Here is a 17,640-nt window from a genome sequence, read left to right as displayed (position 1 = left end):
AGAAATGGAGAAACAGGAAATATCATCTTTGAGCTGCATGGTGTGTGATGGCGGGCGCCTTTCGCTACGCACACCACCTCTGGCGGGCAAGCTCTGTGTTCAAGGTAGTGATGCACTCTGCTTTCTATGCCTGTTTGTGCTGTTCCTTTGCAAAGGTTTCAAATGTCTTTCAATAAATCTCAGAAAATCTGTTTGGTTTTGATGGTCAAATTATTTTTTCACTACACCTCACTCAAGTCTGCTTTTGAATCCAGATTTTTGTTACAGCTTTAACGGGCCTTGACAGACTTTAAGTACTGACAGTGTGTATGAATAGTTCTTAAGAACAGCTTTGCATTATCCTTCTTAGAATACATTCAGGCACATGCAGCTCCTGTGATCAAGTACAAGTCAAATATTCTACAGAGGCTCTATTCTCCATAGTGACAGGATAAAGCAACATTAAATAACGGATCCTCCATCTGAACTAATTTCAGTATGTATAAATCTACACTTTAGACCAAAATATTTGTCACACACGATAAAACATAATTAAATAACACAGTGCCTGTTAACTAAAAATTCACGTTTTAAAAGATTTTATTGAGCTTAATACACTATTGACTCCAAACATTTAGATCCACAAAATATCTATTCTAAATAACAAGGAATTAGAAATACACACTGGTAACAGGCTAGGATTCAGATTGAATGGAATCAGAGAGAACCACAATTAATATCTAATTAAACATACCCAGGGATTGGGTTGGGGGGGGGCAAAGGTCATTCAAAGGTCTGAAGGTTGTGCGCAACACATGCACACACATGCATAAGCAAAGCCACCACTTATATACTAGTAGCACTGACTCAAACATTCAGACTTGACACAAAGACAGAAAGGTGAGGAAACACGGAGACTTAACCTGAACACAAAAGATACTACGGACTCACACAGAGATGAGACTGTGACAGAAAAAACACAGAAGAGAGCTAACGTCATTATCTGAAGAGCTCAAAAGCACCAACACCAAAAACCAAAGTAGAGCTGGAACATAATCTATGTCTACTGTGCACAGCCATCTGTCAACATGGGGGGGGGGGGGGGGGGGTGCAACACTAACTCTCGGCCACCTACATACAAGGCAGTTTTGAGATCCCTTCCCAGATACCTCACATCTGGTGACCTCAGTAGGTCACATGATCGTCTGAGGCAAGGTCTTCAGTGGTTTCACTTGAAACCTCTGGTGTTGTAATGGCCCATGCTGTTCTTCACACATTGGCTCAGGTGATGAGGTACATGAACAATAGTAGCGACACCACCACTAGGGTTTAAAAACCTTTTGGTTTTAGAACTGAAGAAGCTTCTCAGATGAGAAACATCGTCACAAAACTTAAAGAGGTTCAGTCACTTTTATTCCAAGCTGCAACTGTAGCTAAGTCACATTAGATAGGTCACCTGAGCCATAACTGGTTAATGAGTTTGCTGTTAATGTCGTAATGGTGGTGACACCAGGGGTTAAAGTGAAAAACTACCAAAGCTATGATTATGCACTTGAATTGGAAGGGGTACGAAAGTAGAACTCTGCAGACTACAATCTGCAGTCTACTGACTCTAACAAGTCCTATTGTGCTCAAAAGAGGGCACACTGGCCTTTCTAATGTTATCTCATGTGTTTAGGTGGCCCTTTTTAATTCCAAACAAGCAGGACATCACAGAAAGAGTTAAACTGAAAGATACTTGTTTTCTCGGTTGTCACGAGAATATATTTGGTCATTATTATGTTCCTGGTGGTGTAGTGATAGTTTTTAACTTTTTTTTTACAGCCTGACAAACTCAAGTAGTGAAAGTGTGCATGAATTGTTTTTAAAAACATTGTCAGACTCTCCACATCAATATCTTAGACTCACGTCAATCTGTGATTGTTCTCCACACTTCAAGTCACAAAATGTTCCAGGAAGTATCCAGGCAGAGTGCAAAACAACAGCAGGTGCTGACAATCAGTCATGTCAACCGCATTATTCTGTAGAGGCTGCGTTTAATCTGTGCAACTTGTTTTTCTTCTAAAACTGCTTTGCATTCAGACACATGCAGCTCCTGTGGTTACACCACACAGAGTACGAGTCAAATACTCTACATCAATCAAGTTTTAATAACAGAGAAAATAATATAATAATGAGTATAAAATACTTTGAACATTAAAGTGGGCACTGACCGTAACTTTTACTTTTAACACTTTCTTTGTTGTTGTTGGAAGTTTACTTTCCATGTTTTTGTGTGTACACAGGTTTGAAAGAATGTGGATTTGTGTTTCTCCTTTCAGAGGATTTTAAGTTTCCTTTTACAGGAAAACATCTGCCCATCGTCCACCACACCTCTCACAGTTTGCAGATATATTTTACTCTCCCTCTTTTTCTCATCTTTAAAGCTTACAGAAGCAGAGGAAACCTTTTAATTACAATATCCATAGCTAATTTGAACTAATTCAAGAAATTGGCTGTAATGCTAGAAAGCTCATGTTTTCCAGGAATGTTAAATTTGTTGTAGGAAGGTACGAGAAGGTTGGGTAGAAATATTTTATCAAAACTCTTTAGCTGATTTGTATGAAACAACTGAAGAGCTTTAATAGAAGTTTTTGTTTTCTGCCAGCCAGAAAAAAAATCACCTCACCTCCTGACAATATAACAACTCACCCTTTTCCTCTACGTTTGGACTCTATTCAGTTCAATTTTATTTATATACAATCAAATCAAATCATCAAATTGCTTCATATTGTAAAGTAAAGACCCAAGAATACAAGATTGTGTTCAGCTGTCTGTTTTATAAAGTAAAGATAATACTTTTTTCCACCAACATACTTGATCTAGCGCCACTTTCTGCGTAACAAGCTCATCATCAGATGTTAATCACATGTAAACTTCTCAAAACTCTAAGCACAAAAGAAAAGCTTCCAACTAAACCCACAAAACCTCTGAAGTTCTGGCCAATGTATCAAACCAATGAAAGCAGTTATAGCTGTGCTCACAACCACACAATGTTATCATGTCATGGGTGTGTATTTGTTACACATTTAAAACCCTGTTCTATAAAACAACAACAAAACAAAAAACAAACAAACCAAAAAAAAAGGATTTCTCACCAGCTACTCACTCAATCAACAGAAACATGAGTATATAGTGAAAATCACAGTGGTAACAAAGCATCTGTTGAAATTAGGGTTCTCATTTTTTGTTACTTCCCTTATTGACATAAGAAATGGCTTATAGTAACGGTTTCAATATATATCACAATCACTGCAGTGATTGGTCGCATCACTGGAGGTGACGAAGCGGCTTATGGGAAAGGTGGCCAGTCTGGTGTCATGGTGTGAGGACAACAACCTCACCCACAACACTGATACGACAAAAGAGATGATAGTAGACAGGAGGAAGAAGAGGAGGCCTCACCAGCTGCTGTTTATCCTGAAGAATGAAGTGGAGAAGGTGAGCAGCTTTAGATACCTAAGCGTCTACATCACTGAGGACCTCACCTGGACACTGAACTCCACACAGCTGGTCAAGAAGGCTCAGCAGTGGCTGTATTTCCTGAGGAGGCTGAGGAAATTTGGTATTTTGGCCAAGATCCTCAGCAGCTTCTACAGCTGCACTGTGGAGAGCAGCCTGACCAGCAGCACAACTGCTATAGACTGCAAACACCTGCAGTGAGTTATAACAACTGCGGAGAAGATCACCAGGAGCCCGCTGCCCTCTCTTCAGAGCATCTACCATCGCAGAGTCCAGAGGAGAGCTGCCTCCATCCTCAAAGACCTCACACACCCCCAACACCGACTGTTCACACTTCATCCCGACTCAACAACTCCTTCCTCCCCACTGCTATCAGACTCTTGAACAGTAATAATAAGTTTTGGACATCAGGTCTTCTCACATATCAAACCAGCATATTAAGCTCATAGCTCTTTTGCACATAAATCTATTTAGCACTTCAATTTTTTTGTCTCCACTTATTTATTAATATTTTGTACTTTATTTACAAATAACACGGCAAAAGAGAAAGAATTCCATTGTACGGAGAAATGCCTTTTCTTTGCACACATGACAAAAAAACGCTTTGAATCTTGAATCTTGGGATTTGGGTTAGTTAAACAGCGGCCTCTGGTGGACGTCTCGGGAAAAGCCTGCCCGAAACCAGACAAAAAACACCCGTGGGCGGGGAGGCCCCAGAGAGAACCGGCGGCTGGCGCGCTGGGGGGAATACAGTTGGTGTCATGTGTGATAGAGCAGTGCTTTTTTTTAAAAAGCCCCCCCCCCTGCGCATGTATTCTTTATTATAATAACAACAAACTCGCCGTCTTTCAGGCGGTTGTTTCTTTAAGGATTTTGAGAATTTAGCTTAGAGAACAAGAGTTGAGCTTTGGCAATTCAGAAAACTGCTGTAATCAACTACTGAGGAGTAACATGCACTCAAATTTAGTAAATGTAACATAAGGGATTTATTTATATATTGTGCACCTCCATCAACTAAAGTAACTTACATACCAGATACATTAATCATTAATGTACACCTCGGTATGTGTGACAAAAATTTGAACCATCACAGTTTCATGAATAATCCATGGCAATGAAGAGTCTCACACTTTACATTTCCTACTTTTCCTTCATACATTTTGATTTCTTGTAAAAGAAAGTTTATCACATCTGTTCACATTGTTTCTTATATATATATATAATATAATGCAGAAAACAGAGATTTGAGATCGGAAACTTTTTGTATATGTATGTATGTATGTATATTCACTACAAGTCAAAAGTTTTTATTTTGATTACTTTCTACATTGCAGATACCAACCGAAGACATTAAATATAGGAAGCATATCTTTGCAAAGATATGCAGCAAAGAAAAACATTGATAATAACTGTAAAGATGTCTTATATGGTATCTGTATCTTATATTGTATTGCAACAAAAATGTTATAACTTCTAACATTCAGCAGGTCAAAGCTGGAGAAGTTTTCTGATTTGAAGAAATGGGGGCATGTTGTGTGTGTTTATTCATAGGTTGTGCCCTGGTTTGATAGCTGTGGTTACACCACTACTTGCTCATTTCTGTCTGCATGGTTTTAGCTGCATCAGAGCATGATGAACAGCTTCACTGTGAGAGAGTCTAATTTAAAACTATTTCCGTGATTAGCTTCATCAGCTGCAATGTAACAGTGTGCTTGTTTATTGCAAAATGTATCCAAAATGCTAGAAAAAGAGAGTGTATTTTGACTTTTCTTCCTTTTAAATTCAGAATCTAATTCAAAATCCTTTTGCTCACATACAAGGTTATATGAGGATGATAATAATATATAATAATAATAATAATAATAATAATAATAATAATAACAATAAGCAGGCCCCATCTTACTTTAAAGTCAAGTTAACTGGCTTTATTGTCATTCCAACCATGTGCAGTGGTACACAGTGAAATTAGACAGTGTTCCTCCAAGACTATGGTGCTACAAATGACATTTAAAACAGACAATCAAAACAGGACAACATAAAGTGCATTGTGCAAAAATTGCAAAAAAACCCCCAAAACAAAGACAGTGCCTCAGCAGAGAGAACAGAACAATACAGACACAAGACAATGCAGACACAACCGTGCAACAGAAAAGTGCAGCAATGACAGTAACTTGATGTATGAAGGTGTGTTTGTGTGTATGAGCCTGTGCAGATAAGTGCTTGGTAGTGACGTGTATGAAGGTATTTGTGTGTGTGTCAAGTCCAGTGTTCAGGAGTCTGATGGCTTGGGGAAAAAACTATCTCGCAGTATGGCAGTGAGGGCCCAAATGCTCTGGTACCTCTTGCCAGAAGGCAGCAGGGTGAAGAGTGTGTGTGTGATGCGTGGGGGTCCTCCACAATGCTGGTGTCTATGATGGAGGGAAGAGAAGCTCCAATGATCTTCTAAGCTGTTCTTACTATCCGTTGTAGGGTATTGTGATCCAATACGGTACAGTTACCATACCAGACAGTGATGCAGCTGCTCAGGACGCTCTCAATAGTCCCTCTGTAGAAGGTGGTGAGAATTGATGGTGGGTGTTGAGGAGTACTTGTGGTGAGGGCTAGTTCTTTTAGGTTCAGCAGCTAACAAGATGGTGTATCGGTCAGGATACAGGAAGGAGGACAACAGGCTTCCACTTTGCTGGATTGTCACCGCCAGCTGTTTTATTGCCACCTAGATGCTCAGTGTTGCCAGCAGTCTGTAGTAACAAACAAGTTGCCATGAGTATATAAATATATACAGCAACAGCTTCACTAAGATACATATAAAGGATTAAATGAAATAAACCAACACATCCATCTGAATATACACATAACAGGACATATATAATTTGAACTACGCCAATCTTACATCTCTTGCTCCAAACACAGAAAAGGACACAATTAAACACAGTGAGAATGTCATACATAGCCGAAGCATCCACTCTAACTGTAAACAAAGGTCTTTGGCGCCATCGTGTGGCCGAATAAAATTACTACATCATGGCGGCGGCCGGCGGCACATGCTTCGAGTCACGAGATGAAAAAATGCGGTGCTACAATGCGGTAGAATGTAACTAAAGCCGCGGCCAACATCAGAATCGGAAATGAACATATTTAAGGAAACTTACTTCCAGTCATGAACTTAACACTCGGAGCATCACGGAAGGATGGCAACCAGGAACACAGCTTACGAGGTAACAGAACTAACACTGAAAAAATCTCCCCTTCTCGAGTAGCATCGCGATACCCCCAACTTCTGCCTACGTCATTTCCTACGACTCCACCCCACACAATATTGCAGAACATAGACATAAAATCCCAGAGCCTTTTATACAGCCGCCCCCAAATGTGGTTACACATTTGCTCCCCGAAAAAAGGCTCCCTAATCAGTTGAGGGAGGCGACTTGCTATTCTGCTTAGTATCGCTGTCTTCACGATGGCACGGCAGGTAAAACTACCAACCGAGCAACTGGTCTGGTGTAAACACGTCCATTAACTTTCACATCAGCAGATCGGACAAGTCCATCATCACTACGATGAACCTTAATCACAAGGCCTATTGGCCCACAAGGCTCGAGGCAGCTGTGGATCTGCAACCATAATAACTGCCTTTTCCAGAAGTTCAGGAGGAGTTGACTGCCACTTCTGCCTTGCCTGTAAGCCAGGCAAGTATTCCCTGATGAATCTTGCCCAGAACTGATCAGCAAGAATCTGTTGAGTGCCTCCAACGTCGCCGACTGAGGTTCTCTGTCTCAGAGTAGACCACCTGGGGTAGTGATCCATCAGGCCGCCCCATGAGGAGACTATTGGGTGTCACAGGGTCCACATCGGCTACGTCGGTGGAAACGTAGCCTAAGGGCTTTGCGTTAAGGATCAATTCAACCTCAAGCAGAACTGTACGGAGTACCTCCTCGTGAAGAGGTTGGGAACCCACACAGGTGCGCAGAGCTGTCTTCACTGAACGGATTTCCCTCTCCCATACACCTATCCAGTAAGACCTCCGCAGCTCCGCAAAGACCCATTCGGGGCCTGGATGATGCAGATCAACATCATATTTCTGGATAAGCAGGCGTGTGAAAGGGTGTGAAGGATCCAAGACAATCGGATGCAATATAGGTCCGTCAAGACCTTCTAGGCGTCGCAACCGACCCCCTACTCTGATGAGGCCCGCTGAGGTATCCAGTTCAGGTGCCAGGGTAAGCAAGCGGCTTCTGGATGAGACAGGTTTCCTTTCTGAAAGCAATCTGCACTCCTCAGGAAATGACTCCTGTTGAGCCTGCCGGAGGATGGCCTGTTCAGCATTCTGATAGTCCTCAGCCCTAGATGGCGCAGTCGAGAGTCCCTGACCACAAAGCTCTTTAACAGTAACATCCAAGAGCTCCTGCCAAGTCTTGCACGCCATTCCATCCTGACAGGTAGGTGTGGAGGTGATAGAGGTTCCACAGAAGACTGTTTTCCGGAGCTCAAGTTCGTCATTACGGGGCTCGGAGCTCGGGTTCTCTGGCCATGTGTCAGGACTGTTGAGCAGAAAGGGGGGTCCATTCGACCACCGATTAGGCACTTTGAGCTCGGCCAGAGCCTTCCCTCTCGTCAGGTCATCCGCTGGATTACTCTCTGAGTCTATGTAGCGCCAGGTACAGTGTTCCGTCAACTCCTGTATCTCAGCTACCCTGGATCCTACAAAAACCTTGTAGCGGCAGGACTGTGAGCTCAACCAGGTAAGAACAGTGGTCGAATCAGACCACAGGACTGTTCTTTCAATCGCTGAGGTGAGTTCCTTCTTCAGGGTACTGGCCAGCTGCGCTGCCAGCAAAGCTCCGCAGAGCTCGAGGCGGGGAATAGAGAGAGCTCGATTGGGGGCTACCCGGGAGCGAGCTAGGATGAAGGTGAGGTGAACTTGCCCATCCTGTTCTACAGTCCTCATATAGGACACCGCTCCATAAGCTTTCTCAGAAGCATCCCCAAAAATGTGCACCTCACGAATGGCCCCCTTTAAGTTAGCACTGGCAGGAACATAGGCGCGTGGGAAGGTAAGGTGAGGTAAAAACTGAAGCTCCACCTCCCAGTCAGACCAAGCTTGCAGGAGGGTGGAGGGAAGATTCGAGTCGTCCCAACCATGCTTCTTATCCCATAACTGCCTGAGAAGGAGCTTGGCCCGAGTGGTGAAGGGTAACAGATAGCCCAAAGGGTCGTACTGTGAGGCTAGGACTCTATAGATGTTTCTGAGGGTTGGCACCTCATAGGACACGGGCCTGTGCTTATAACCCAAGGAGTCGGTATTCCAGTCCCAGCTGAGCCCGAGCGTGGTCTCTAGCGGGTTGGATTTGTCCTCGGCTAGCCACAGATCCAGACTCTGTGATCTAGCTTCTGGAGGCAAATGGCTCAGGACACTTGGATCATTACAAGCCCACTGACGTAGCTCGAAGCCAGCTGATTTCAGCAACTCTCTTAGCCGATCCACCAGATCTCTCGCTTCTTCCGGTGACCCAACACTCTGTAGGCAGTTGTCTACGTAGAAACACCTCTCGGTGGAGAATCTCAGGCTGTCGTCAGGCTGTGTGTGCTCCATCACGTGATGTTGCAGGGCGAAGGTGGCGCAGCAGGGGCTTGAAGTTGTCCCAAATGGCAGGACCTGCCACTCGAAGATTTTAGGGGGTTCATCCACCTTTAAGTCCCGCCAAAGGAACTTCAACAGGGGCCGGTCTTCAGGGAGGAGCAGTACCTGATGGAACATCCCCTTGATGTCTCCACTCATAGCTATGGGGTGTTCACGAAACCTGACCAGCACCCCCAGCAGGGAAGCTCCAAGAGTAGGGCCAGGCAACAGGAACTGGTTCAGGGACTGTCCAAGGTATTTATGGGAACAGTTAAACACCAGGCGATTCTTCCTGTTATGACTGACAAGATGATGCCGGTATGTACCAGTTCTCCTTGGGCGAAGTCTCATGCGTAACTTCCTTCACGGCTCCTGATTGGATCAGCTTCTGCATTTCTGCCCTGTAGGCATCAGCCCGACTGGGATCCTTTAACAGGCGCCTTTCTGTGCTTCGAAGCATGGGCATGACTGATTCCTTTGGTGCATTCAGTGGCGGCATCTGTGGGTGACGGAGTAGAGGTGTAGCATACCTGAAGACTCCATCGACCATCCTGCGAGTTGTTCTTGCCTCGAGCAGGGCCACAGCCTGCTGATCCTGTTTCGACCGAGTGACCTCTTTCTCGGATCGGTAAGGCACCACGTCCACCTGCCAGAGCCGCTCCACATGTTTGAGCAACTCGTCTGATTGGGCGGATGTATACAGGGATAGGACAGGCTGGGTCTGCCGCCCCATGAAAAGACTTGGCCCTTGAAGGGTCCAGCCAAGCCGGGTGTGGACTGCTGCTGGGCCTCCAGGTGGGCCGAGGCGGACTGGTTCTATGGGGGTGATCAGGTGTGGCTGGTCTGAACCAATGAGAAGCAGAGGCTTGGCTTCCTTCAGGGAAGGGACCGGGATCCCATGCAGGTATTTGTACTTCCTTCTCAGCTGGTCGATAGGATAAGTATGGTGAGCTAAGTTGAGACGATCAGCTGTAAACGCTCCATCAATCTTGTAGTAGGATCCGGGGTTGGTAGCAGCAGAGACGCTGAAGGATACGGTATGTCCATGAAGCATCTGAATATCTTGGCGGACGGTTCGTAATGGCAGGTCCTCCGGGATGCCTGCCAGACCAAGAGTCTTTGCAGCAGCAGGGAGCAGCATGGTCCTCTCTGAACCGTCATCAAGTATAGCATAGGTGTCTAGAGTCCGCTCTCCATGGCTCAAAAGCACAGGTACAATCTTCAGCATGACACGATTGCCAGCCCCATGGCGATCAAGGTAGAGTGAGCCCGAAGCCGAACTGGTTAGGCAGCTTTCCTCCTTTGCAGCCATGCCAGCGTTGTTTCCTTCTGTCCCTGGCATTTACCTCATGAAGAGCCAGCAGATGTTTACCCTGGCAGCGGCTGCAGGGTTTCTTTAGTGTGCATTGAGCAGCTAAATGAGTTCGGGCACAGCGCCAGCATCGTTTGTTGACCTGTATCCAGTCCTTTATTTCCTCTTTGGAGAGCTTGGCTACATCATCACATTGGCTGAAATAGTGTTCTGTGCTCTCACAGTAGGCACAGTAGGCTTTGTTCTTGACCTTCCCTCTAGCTTGACTCTCCTTCACTGGTGGAAAAGTGTGTTCTGATGGCCCCTTTAGGTTATGTAGGACTGTCACGGTGTGTTGGCCTGGACGGGCCTCGGCCTTTACACTGGTCCTTTCTCTACTGCTTCTTACACCTGCTTGGCCGTCAAATCCTTGACACCAGGACTCCTGATGAAGCCATGCAGATAGGCCGTACAGAGTGTAGGTGCTCCTGGGCTGCTTAAACTGGTGTCGACGAAAATCAGCTCTCTGTTCTGCAGGAAGCTTACTTATTAGTCGGGCAACGTGGGATCCACAGTTCAACTCCGCTTCTCCTTCCAGTCCTAATGTTTGTAACAGCCCAACTAGTGACTGCACCTGAAGGGAGAACCTTTGGAAGGCTACTGTGTCACCTCGCCTTATTTCAGGACCATCCAGGACACTTGCTATCTTTCTCAAGGCGAGCTGATGAGGTTGTCCAAATTTGTCGTGGAGGGCTGCCATGGTGTTAGTATAAGGCTTGGGTGAGTTCAGGTAAGCATCGGCAATAAGTCGAGCTTCATCTAGTTTGAGGTGGTCCACAAGTATCTGATACTTGAAGAGCTCAGTAGCATTAGGAGGGAGTAGGTTCTCTAAAGCCATGCGGAGCCTAGCAAACTCAGAGGGATCAGAATGAATGAACCTTGGAATGGTTGGTTTGGGCCCCCTGTACACTAGCTCAGCCGAAAGAGGAGCAGATGGGTTGCTGCGTGCCCACTGGTTACTCCAGTGACAAGAGAGGGGAACTGGCTGGAACAGGCTTGGTTGGGAGCAAACCTGTCTTACTTGGTGCCCAGCAGGGGGGTGGCACAGAGTGTTGTGGAGGGGCATGAAACGTGTTTCCATCCTTAACCACAGGGTCCTGATATGGGGTGCAGCGATGACTTGGCAGCGAAGGCTCACCAGCGAAATATGGTGTGCGGGGTAGTGGGTGGTACTGTACACCATCATCGGAGTATTGTTCGTCAACCTTCATTTGGGAGAATCCCGTGTGCAACTCTTCCATCGGTTGAGGCCATGGTGGTGGGTCGGCCACACCTCCTCATCCTCCTCCTGTGGCATTGTCTCAGGGGTGGTGTATACCTCTCCTGAACCGCGCTTGGGGGGATGATTGGTGCTAGCTGTGAGGCAGTCAGGTGAGCCATATCCTTCCTCAGCAGCTGAGCCACTTCAATCAGCTCTCTGAGTTCACTCTTTGCTTCCTTCAGTTCTTTGAGGCCCTCCTGTAAAACTTGCTGTGATTGGAGTAGCTGCTCTCTTTCGGCCTGCAAGGCTCTGAATTCTGTATGAAATGTGTGTATTGCAGACCCTAGCAAATTAGAAGGTGCAAATTCAGGTGAGAGGCTCCTATTAAGGTCCACATCTTGTTCACTTCTTCCCAGTGGAGGGGGTGTATTGTAATAGGCCCCATCCCTGTCGCTGTAGAGGGGTGGCGTATGACTATACTGAGGCTGAACTCTGTCGCTTCTTGTGTGAGGCTGTGGGGTATCCCACTGCAGCATTTTCCTAAAGAGGTGGCCTGTATAGTTAACATCAAAGTCCTCAAACCGGCTTTGGTCGACGTGTATGGCGTTTAGGCCTTGCATCAGGACATGTCGCTCCATCTGGCTCCATCTTGATAACTCCTCCGGCTCGAAGGACCAATGTTGAGGAGTACTTGTGGTGAGGGCTAGTTCTTTTAGGTTCAGCAGCTAACAAGATGGTGTATCGGTCAGGATACAGGAAGGAGGACAACAGGCTTCCACTTTGCTGGATTGTCACCGCCAGCTGTTTTATTGCCACCTAGATGCTCAGTGTTGCCAGCAGTCTGTAGTAACAAACAAGTTGCCATGAGTATATAAATATATACAGCAACAGCTTCACTAAGATACATATAAAGGATTACATGAAATAAACCAACACATCCATCTGAATATACACATAACAGGACATATATAATTTGAACTACGCCAATCTTACATCTCTTGCTCCAAACACAGAAAAGGACACAATTAAACACAGTGAGAATGTCATACATAGCCGAAGCATCCACTCTAACTGTAAACAAAGGTCTTTGGCGCCATCGTGTGGCCGAATAAAATTACTACATCATGGCGGCGGCCGGCGGCACATGCTTCGAGTCACGAGATGAAAAAATGCGGTGCTACAATGCGGTAGAATGTAACTAAAGCCGCGGCCAACATCAGAATCGGAAAATGAAACATATTTAAGGAAACTTACTTCCAGTCATGAACTTAACACTCGGAGCATCACGTGAAGGATGGCAACCAGGAACACAGCTTACGAGGTAACAGAACTAACACAGAAAAAATCTCCCTTCTCGAGTAGCATCGCGATACCCCCAACTTCTGCCTACGTCATTTCCTACGACTCCACCCCACACAATATTGCAGAACATAGACATAAAATCCCAGAGCCTTTTATACAGTGGGAGATGGGCTTCTCTCAGCTTCAACAGGAAGTAAAGACACTGTTGGGCCTTCGTACTTATGGAGCTGGTGTTGATGAACCAAGAAAGGTAATCTGCCAGGTGAACACCAAGGAATTTGGTGCTCTTGACAACCTCCACCGAGGATCAATCAATATTCAGTGGACAGTGATCTCTCTGTGCTCTCCTGAAGTTGACAATTATGTCTTTGTTTTGCCCATGTTCAGAGACAGATTGTTGACTCCACGCCAGACCTCATAGTACCATATCACCCATAAGAACACTTCACTCTCAAACTGCTGGTTTACTTGTAGTTCCTATACTATTGAAAAGTAGGAAGGTTAGGAATCAGGTCAGGCTGGAATACACAGCTGGAACGTGTATTACTGCTGAAGCATCTATCTATTGGATTCCATCTACAACCCGGCGCGTTCATGAGGAACGCCTCGGGACGTGACAAATCATCGGTATTTATGCGGACCAAGTGAGAACAGGCTCGAATACAATGGCTGAGATGGACATCGCCGTTCTGCCTATTTCCTTTGTGGCTAAAGATCAGTGACATACACCTTATAAGTTGCTTTTAATTTAAAGATCACAACTCTTTCGAATGATATATGGGTAGTTAACATTTGTACATGTACATTTTCATCAACTCTTTCTCACCTTGAGCCTCATCTCTTGAACTGAACTCAGGGCTCAAACACAATAACATACATAAACATGTTTATTTATTCCAGATATTGTTGCAGTCACTTATTGTCAGCAGATTAGACGTGTGACCTTCCCGTCTTTGGACAGTTGATAACAAGCCGACTAAACAACAGCAACTGGTTATAAGGTAACATTATGCCAGCTAATGTTAGGCTCAGGTGTCCTAGAAATCATACTTTCCCTCTGATAAACACTTTATTACAATCTTCAATCATATCAGAGTTTTTTAGGTAATTAATTGGGTAGGATCAAGACGTTTACATGTAGTGGTGAGATTTTAAAGCATCAACATTGGAGCTGGCAGCTCTGTAAAATGATATGAAAAATATAAAATTGAACTTGTCAGTTTGTCCCAAAAAGTTTCAGTGGGAGAAACATGTGAAAGTGAAAAAACGATAAGCCATATCATTTTTTGATTGGTGACATGGTACATTCTTCCACCAAAACGACGGGCCGTTTTTGTTTTTTTTGGGGGGGGGGGCATCGTGGCTTAAGACTTGGCAGTTCGCCTTGCAATCAGAAGGTTGCTGGTTCGAACCCCGGCTCCGAAAGTCTCGGTTGTTGTGTCCTTGAGCAAGACACTTCACCCGTTGCCTACCTGGTGGTGGTCAGCGGGCCCCGTGGCGCCAGTGTCCCCGGCAGCCTCGCCTCTGTCAGTGCGCCCCAGGGCAGCTGTGGGTACAATGGTAGTGTAAAGCGCTTTGGGGTCCATAGGGACTGAGTAAAGCGCTATTCAAATACAGACCATTAACCATAAGCAGAGAGTGCTTGTAGCTCTCTTAGACAGTAAACGTGATGAAACTATTGAAGAAAAAATGCGGTGTAATATGTTTATCATGACTCTGGTTTTACATGGCCATATCAACACAATTTAAAAGCTGGTATAGATCACTTGTTGCTTTGTCATCTTAAAGTGGTCATGTGATTGGGCTTACCACGACTATATCTTCTTCAGCCAAACAGTGGCACTCATGCAATTATTTTCCCCCTTAGCTACAGGTATTGTGCCAAAAAGTGATTTGTCTACCAGAAAGTGGATTGCTGTCCGCAGAGCGCGCACAGCTACTTAAAGCTGTAGCACCCAGATTACTTACATAGACAGCTTCTTCCATGCAACTGATATAAGGTGCATTAAGCTGAACACAGCTTCAACCGCGCCGCATTTTCTTGTTAGTAACGGTAACAGCGGTTGTAACGATAGGAACAGTAATTAGTTAGATTACTCGTTACTGAAAAAGTAACGCCGTTAGTAACACCGTTACTTGTAACGCGTTATTTCCCATCACTGGTAACCATCTCCTCATGTCTCCTTGCATCAGTGATCTCAGCTCCCTAGTCTTTTCTAGTTTTTTTTTTTCCAAGTATAGGTTTTGGTTACATTTATTTCGGTTCCCTGTTACATTCTTGCATTTTGTATTTGCTTCTCAGCCAAATAAATGGCTCATTTTGAGTTTAACCTCACCTTCCAGAAAGTGTGTATTTTCATATTATGACAACTCACCCCTCGTCTTCTAAGTTGGATTCTGTTAAATTCAATTTTAAATTTAAATTCAATCCACATATCATAGCACCAAATCATAAATAATTGCTTTATATTGTAAAGAAATACCTGAGGATACAAGATTGTGTTCAGCTGTCTGTTTTAAAAAAGTCAGGTAAAGTTAAGACAATACTGTTCTCCACCAAGATACCTGATGTAGCACCACTTTCTGCCTTAACAAGCTCATCATCAGATTTTAATGAACATGTAGAATTCTCAAAACTCTAAGCACAAAAGAAAAGCTTCCAACTAAACCCACAAAACCTCAGAAAGTTCCGGCCAATGTGTCAAACCAATGAAAGCAGTTATAGCGTGCTCACAGCCACACAATGTTATCATGTCATGGGTGTGTAATTATTACACATTTAAATCCCTGAAAAACCGACAGTTAGGGGATGCAATATGTTTATAACAAGAACAAAAAATGGATTTTCCCACCGGCTTTCTCACTCAATCTACAGAAACATGAATATCCTGAATATCCTGAAGAATATACTACATATATATGTAGTATATTCACTACCAAGTCTTTTTTTTTTTACTACTTTCTGCATTGTAGATACAAACTGAAGACATCAAATATATACAGTGGGGCCAAAAAAGTATTTAGTCAGCCACCAATTGTGCAAGTTCCCCCACTTAAAATGATGACAGAGGTCAGTAATTTTGCACCAGAGGTACACTTCAACTGTGAGAGACAGAATGTGAAAAAAAATCCATGAATTCACATGGTAGGATTTGTAAAGAATTTATTCGTAATCAGGGGTGGAAAATAAGTATTTGGTCACCTCAAACAAGGAAAATCTCTGGCTCTCACAGACCTGTAACGTCTCCTGTAAGAAGCTTTTCTGTCCCCCACTCGTTACCTGTATGAATGGCACCTGTTTGAACTCATCATCTGTATAAAAGACACCTGTCCACAGCCTCAAACAGTCAGACTCCAAACTCCGCCATGGCCAAGACCAAAGAGCTTCGAAGGACACCAGGAAAAGTATTGTAGACCTGCACCAGACTGGGAAGAGTGAATCTACAATAGGCAAGCAGCTTGGTGTGAAAAAATCGAACTGTGGGAGCAATCATCAGAAAATGGAAGACATACAAGACCACTGATAATCTCCCTCGATCTGGGGCTCCATGCAAGATCTCATCCCGTGGGGTCAAAATGATCATGAGAACGGTGAGCAAAGATCCAGAACCACACGGGGGGACCTGGTGAATGACCTGCAGAGAGCTGGGACCAAAGTAACAAAGGTCACCATCAGTAACACACTACAACGGCAGGGAATCAAATCCCACAGTGCCAGACCGTGTTCCGCTGCTGAAGCCAGTGCATGTCCAGGCCCGTCTGAAGTTTGCCAGAGAGCACATGGATGATACAGCAGAGGATTGGGAGAATGTCATGTGGTCAGAATGAAACCAAAGTAGAACTTTTTGGTATAAACTCAACTCGTCGTGTTTGGAGGAAGAAGAATACTGAGTTGCATCCCAAGAACACCATAGCTACTGTGAAGCATGGGGGTGGAAACATCATGCTATGGGGCTGTTTTTCTGCCAAGGGGACAGGACGACTGATCCGTGTTAAGGACAGAATGAATGGGGCCATGTATCGTGAGATTTTGAGCCAAAACCTCCTTCCATCAGTGAGAACTTTGAAGATGAAACGAGGCTGGGTCCTTCCAACATGACAATGATCCAAAACACACCGCCCGGGCAACAAAGGAGTGGCTCCGTAAGAAGCATTTGAAAGTCCTGGAGTGGCCTAGCCAGTCTCCAGAACCTCAACCCCATAGAAAAATCTGTGGCGGGAGTTGAAAGTCCGTGTTGCTCGGCGACAGCCCCAAAACATCACTGCTCTCGAGAAGATCTGCATGGAGGAATGGGCCAAAAATACCAAGCTACTGTGTGTGCAAACCTGGTAAAGACCTATAGTAAACGTTTGACCTCTGTTATTGCCAACAAAGGTTATGTTACAAAGTATTGAGTTGTATTTTTGTTATTGACCAAATACTTATTTTCCACCCTGATTTACGAATAAATTCTTTACAAATCCTACCATGTGGATTCATGGATTTTTTTTTTCACATTCTGTCTCTCACAGTTGAAGTGTACCTCTGGTGCAAATTACTGACCTCTGTCATCATTTTAGGTGGGGGAACTTGCACAATCGGTGGCTGACTAAATACTTTTTTGCCCCACTGTAAAGCAAGATATATTCAAAGATAATGTGGCAAAGAAAATTGATAAATAACTCTTATATTGTATCTGTTACATCAGC

The 17,640-nt window shown here is 44.5% G+C and overlaps 2 long non-coding RNA genes across 2 annotated transcripts; both read right to left on the bottom strand.

Annotated features, from left to right (window-relative positions):
* Window positions 1-6,150: 6,150 nt before the first annotated feature.
* Window positions 6,151-6,663, bottom strand: LOC113017596 (uncharacterized). Its single transcript, XR_003271518.1, has 2 exons — window positions 6,630-6,663; window positions 6,151-6,218 (listed from the first exon to the last, which is right to left on the bottom strand). It is a non-coding gene; the product is annotated as an uncharacterized LOC113017596 (long non-coding RNA).
* A 5,759-nt stretch (window positions 6,664-12,422) lies between these two features.
* Window positions 12,423-12,993, bottom strand: LOC113017598 (uncharacterized). Its single transcript, XR_003271519.1, has 2 exons — window positions 12,904-12,993; window positions 12,423-12,490 (listed from the first exon to the last, which is right to left on the bottom strand). It is a non-coding gene; the product is annotated as an uncharacterized LOC113017598 (long non-coding RNA).
* Between the last annotated feature and the right edge of the window lie 4,647 nt (window positions 12,994-17,640).

The sequence above is a fragment of the Astatotilapia calliptera genome, unplaced genomic scaffold (genome assembly GCF_900246225.1).
Source record: "Astatotilapia calliptera unplaced genomic scaffold, fAstCal1.2 U_scaffold_158, whole genome shotgun sequence".
In the NCBI taxonomy this organism is placed as follows: domain Eukaryota; kingdom Metazoa; phylum Chordata; class Actinopteri; order Cichliformes; family Cichlidae; genus Astatotilapia; species Astatotilapia calliptera.
This window is presented reverse-complemented; position numbering and strand designations above follow the sequence as displayed.